The following is a 6,000-nucleotide window of genomic DNA, read 5'->3' as shown; positions in this document are numbered from 1 at the left end:
CCTGCGATTGTAAAAAATGTTTTACAATAAATAATAATAACAATAAAAAAAATAAAAAAAAATATGAAAAAAAATCAGAAGTCGTAGTGAAATAAAATTTTATGTACTTTTAAAAATGTGTATATGTAATTTAATGGGCGTACAAGGAAGTCATGTGGTGTCCACATCAGATTTTTACTTCTTTAGATAGAATTTAATGTGTAATTTTGTAACAAGGAATGTATATTAATAATACAATGATATAACGACCAAAATATATTTTAATCAAATTTTTCTTTAATTTATTTCACACCGAATTTTTTTTTTATATATTGGTGACAATATATTTAAAATAAGATTCCATTGTTCTAGAGGACATACTTATAAAATATCAACTAATTTTGTAAATGTAACAATTTGTCCGTCTTCCAACAAACAAATATATATATATATATATATATATATACATACACACAAAAAAAAGAGTGGTTGTACTACGGTCAGTATAAACTGAATCTATCTACAGTGCTAAGGTCGTCACTGATAAAAGGTTCTGAGCCTTTAATAATATTAAAATTACATATATATATTTAAATCAAATAGATAACAAAATATATAATATTACAGAAATAATAATTTAATTTATATTAAGAAGAAACAAATCAGTCTTTATGTGTTCGTAATTGTATGAAGAAGTGGAGACGAAATTGTATTTTCATCTTTAAATAACAAAAAGAACATACTAAAAAATCACTGCCGCCGCCATGTTGATAAAACTTTCTATTTATAATACTACGATAAATTAGTTGGTTTTTTTTGTTATTGTTTTAAAAGTGTAAAATTAGTGAATAATATATATTTTTTTGTAAAGGTAAAACAAATTTTCAACGGCTACGCTTATAAAAAGAGGTATTATTTTATTCTGTGGAAATTATTTTTTTAAGTTTTTTTTGTGTAAAATGCTCTCAATTAATTAAAAAGATTAAAAAACTTAATTAAAATTGTTTTAAATAAATATGTTGTTAAATTTTATCAAACCACGTTTAATTGCTATTTGATATTTATATTTGAACACAATATTTCACCTTTTCATTTCATTTATAAGTTTCATAGAAAAAAAAATTATAAATGAATCCATTACGTTCGACCGTTTATTAAAAAATCTTACACGACTGGTTAAACCATTTTTAATAGAAATAAAAACAGGAAAAGATTTTCAATTCGGCCCGTACAATTTTGTTTTTTTGTAATATATTTTCAAATTCTACCTTTTTTTTTATTAAATACACCAATTTCTAGGATTTATTATTATACGATGAAAATTTTTAACAATAAAAAATTACACAACCTAAATACACGCTAAAAAATATTTTTTATTTATTTAGGATTGTTAATATCATTAAAATAATAAAAATTATTTTCAAGTAAAATTTCATTTTCGTTAATATCTCATAAATATAAAATGTAATTAAAAAAAAACCGTTTTAAAAAAAATAAATGTTTGATTTTAATAATAAATAATCTTTATAAAGGTTAAGTGTAATAAATTAAGATAAAATATAATCGATATTTGTGTATTCAAGAGAAATGATATATTTATTGTTATCTAAACTCTCAATATTTGGTTATATTACATCGATTCTTTGCACTACTTTATTAATTCTTATAAAGGCGTACGTTTTTGGCCGTTTTTAAATATTCTCAGAAGTTTTTATATCGTTACTAATATTTTAATTTCAAAATAAACGATTCGAATCGATAAAAAAATAACGCTATAAATTAAATTTATTTTCATATTTTTTTTTTACAGTATTTCTAAAGACAGTTCATTCTATTCTGCAAACTTTAACTCAATTCAATATAAAAAGAAAATAATTAGTTATACAAAGCTAAAAACTACTCCTTCTACTTCCAGAATTCTGCCGAACGTGACGGAAAATCAAAGAATCTCTTCTAAATATACAATCTTTTTGTTTAAGGAGGAGGTATACGTTAAAAATACTGAAAAACACTTTTCATCAAAAACATTTTTTTCCTATAATCTTTTCTCTGAAATTTCCTGAAAATCTTGTTATATACATTTTTTTTTTTTTTTGGTTAAGTAAATAGAAAATTTTAAAATTACGTGCAAGTCAGTGTGAAAATTTCCTTTGTTTTTATTTTTAAAAAACACATGTTTATCAATAACTTTTGATAAATACAAGCTAGAGAGGTAAATTTTGTTTTGAAGGATATTTTTTCTTCTGTCAGTTTATATATTTTTGTCTGTGGCGGTAGCACTAGTTAGTTGTACGCTTACAATTTTGTTTACCAAAAAGTGGTCAAAACCAAACAAAACAGTATCGCGCTCTTACAGATCACGCAATTATAAAGCTACATACTATGGAAATATTATTTTGGCTAACACAAATAATAGTACAGCCGAAATGAAGCTTAATTTTAGCTACACTTAGACATTATACTTCAACTGATGATAAACCTACACATCATAAGCGCCCAACTGGAGAGGAATCTTGATGCTTTTGTAATTTTGTAATAAAGCGTAAGCACATGGGAAAAATAAAGATAATATATACATATAAACATAAAGATCAGTTTGTTTGTTTTCCATTATATTTCTCCTATATATGAAAGACTTACAGACAGCCGATTGCTTTCAAGGTGTAACAAAACCTAGAGTGTTTCTCGAAAAATCGTTGAGACGGCTGTATCGATCAGTACAATTTTGGAAATATATCATTTTTACTAGAGGTGAACAGAGCAGGGGTTTCCCCAGGGCTTTCATCCAGTATTCTTGGAAGAAAAATGGACAGGAGAAGAAAACGGAGAATCACTAAAATCACATACCAGGAAAGAAAGGGAAGGATACGTTTAAAGGATGAAGGTGTAACATATGTAGCAACGCAGACTGATTCAGAGGGAGTTTTCGTGTTTAATTACTGTTTATTTAGTTGATCTTATTTTGTTGTTTTCCGCAAATTTATTTTCTCCATATTTTCATTTGGTAGATCAATCTTCGGTTCTATTCTAAGTAGAAACATAATTTTTTTCAGGAGTTCAGAATTCTTTGATCTACGTTCTGATATAACTATATAGTGTTTTTGGTATAAGGTATTTAAAAAAAAAGTTACATCAATGAACTTGACTTTTCAACAAATAAAATTAAAAAATAAATAAATAGTTCCTTGGAAATAGTATACTTTTAATCTGTTCTTAGAGTTCATAAAACCAAGTTAGACATTTTAAATGACACTAGTTTTGCTTTTAACGTATACTTCCCCTTAAGTGATTTAGAAAATATGAAGGACAGTCACCTTCTGATGGTGTTTGTCGGGTAAAACTAAGAACCGGGAAAAATTAATTTTTATCTGTAAGAAGTACAGGTAACCAGCTATAACTAATATTTTTAAAATAAAGAACGACTATTTTAAAACCCACATTCTTAGATCACTCAAAATTTCGGGTCCTGAACTGACCAAATTGCTGCTCTAAAGAAATTACAATGCACTGATAATTGTTATAAATTAAACAGGCTTTACTTTTTATTTATTATTATTCCCACAAGCATGAGTTTAATGAACACTGCGAGGTCCAAGAGGCAGAGCTCTCTAACTAGACGGGAAGGACGAGCGAAGCGAGCCATGACCGGCTATATATCCCCTTACCACGATGGGTAAAGTAACTATAGTGCGGGCGAAGCCGTGACGGGGATGCTAGTATATACATAATTTGTACTACACTACCTTATCGCTAACTTACAAAACAAATCAATAATATTTTCTTAAGTTATAAGATTCGTTTTATTTATCGTGAGTAGTTCATCGTAAAATCGATTTTTAACAGTACACTTGAATGATTAATTTGTATAAAAATCTGGAAATCTCCAATTTTCCACTGCAATCTTTTTCATTGAGGATAGCTGCGTCTCTTGTTCGTATAATTAAACTTACTGCATCCCTGGAATCGGTAGTCCATTGTGTGTTGTTAATAGGAACCCAAAAATTAATGGTACCGGATAAACTAGAATCGCTAAAAACAGAATTTTTCAAATCTTTGAATTTTGACGTTTAGAAGTCGGCGCCAAATTATCTAAATTATTGGCAGCTTTTTCTTTTTAACAGTCGATGTAGTCCTCAAATATCGAATTTTTTTTTCACAGTGTTTAATTATATATTTATTTTTTAAAAAGTTAGACCTAACACTACCCGTAAAAAAAAGTAGTTTACTAACACTGAATAGTCTGAAACCTACTACTTATTAAAAACAATAAAAAAGAAGAATGCAACAACATAAATAGACTATAATCGATAATGAGCTAAGGCTCACTAAAATTAAAAGACTGTACATTATTTTTCACTGAATAATTTTATCTTAAAATGAATGATCATGTTTTGAATTTATCGGTTAAAATACTTTCAATACCAAAATGACAATTGTATATAATTTTGGCATTTTTATTTAAATAAAGAGGTTAAATTTAATTTAAGCTATAATAAATGTTATGATTTGCCTGATGATTTAACACACATCGTAGTCGATGACGTTACGTAGAGATAGTAGTTACAATGTCCAAATTTGAATAGGAACACCATATCTAATCGAAATTACTTCTTTTTTTTCTAATAACTGCTTTTATTGGATGTTATGAAAACTAACAGATGTAGTGTTAATATATGTATATATATACATATATACATAATATTACGTATATATATATATATATATATATATATATATATATATATACGTAATAACTTATGTCACGTGCTAATACCACACCTCATATAAACACACATATAACACGTGCTACAGGCTGATTTATATATATATATATATATATAAATTAATATTAAAAGTAATTTTTTTATTAACTCATCTTATTTAATACTAATTTTCAATTTTTTGTAATAACACTGAGAGCTTTTGAAGAGATTACAACTTCATAGAATTATTCATAAATTAAAAATTATTTTAAATATATATATGCTCTCCCAACCCAAAAATTACCTTCCAAGAAAATCTTTTGATTTATCTGTTTCACTATATTAAAAGGAAGAAATTAACAGAATTGCACTAGTACTACAAAAAAATGCATCTAAGATTTCTTTTTTGAGTGTGGAGGGTAAATTATGATGCAAGTTCATAGTAATATTATTATTAAAAGTTTAGATAAACTAATAAAATTTTCAAAAAATAGATATTTTTAAACTCTGTTCGGATCTCCGACCCGAAAAATGTCGCGAAAACTTTTTTGGTTTCACTTGTTCTACTACTGTGCTTAGAAAGACGTAATAAAAAATTCGGTTAAAAAGAATGCGATAAAAAAAGACAGCGTTTTTTTAGATTTTTGGGAAAGGGAGAATTTTTGAATTTTTTTTTTTAAATGCTAAGATAAGTGTACATGCATGTATGGATAATCTACAGTGGGGTTGTATTTCAAAGGTTTTGAGAAAATTGACTATTTCATCACCTAGGATGGAATACTAGTCTAGGTAGACTATCTACTCCATCACCTAAAGATATTGACCACAAACTTTTACCAACAAAAATCGACCGCTTTCCGCAAAAATCTATCTTTATTGCATATTTTTTAACCAAATATTTTATAATTTCTTTCTAGCCATAGTTGTAGTATAAGCAACCAAAAAGAAAAAAATACTTTGGGGACAATATTGGGATTTAGGGAGCCGATCAAAGATTAAAGTATCGATTTGTTTTTAATTTTTCACAACTTTTTTGTATTAACTTTTCGTCTACTTAACTTTTATTATAAACCTTTAGTATTTTAGAATTTAATCATAATTCACTCCCCCCCCCCCTCCCAAAAGAAATTTTAGGTAACTTTTTATTGGTTGTATGTTTTTTAGTGAAATTTTATTTCAATTTCTTCAATTTAACTTAGCAAACGTGGAAAAATCAAAAAAATTCTTGGAAGGTGATTTAGAGGTAGGAAGCACAAAAATAAAAAGCATGGTTTTTTAACTTTTTAAACTTTTTTGGTTTATTATCATAAAATGATAG

General features: G+C 26.6%; 1 protein-coding gene across 2 annotated transcripts in view; it reads left to right on the top strand.

Annotated features, from left to right (window-relative positions):
* The first annotated feature begins 621 nt into the window (after positions 1–621).
* The window catches only part of LOC142332720 (MFS-type transporter SLC18B1-like), a 98,189-nt gene continuing 92,810 nt past the window's right edge, over positions 622–6,000 (top strand). The window contains exon 1 of one of the 2 annotated variants that reach the window (XM_075379308.1): positions 622–888. The gene's annotated coding sequence lies outside the window, so the exon portion shown is untranslated. The remainder of the gene's footprint in view (positions 889–6,000) is intronic. The other variant, XM_075379307.1, reaches the window with a different exon arrangement.

This window comes from Lycorma delicatula, chromosome 12 (genome assembly GCF_047948215.1).
Source record: "Lycorma delicatula isolate Av1 chromosome 12, ASM4794821v1, whole genome shotgun sequence".
Lineage (NCBI taxonomy): Eukaryota > Metazoa > Arthropoda > Insecta > Hemiptera > Fulgoridae > Lycorma > Lycorma delicatula.
This window is presented reverse-complemented; position numbering and strand designations above follow the sequence as displayed.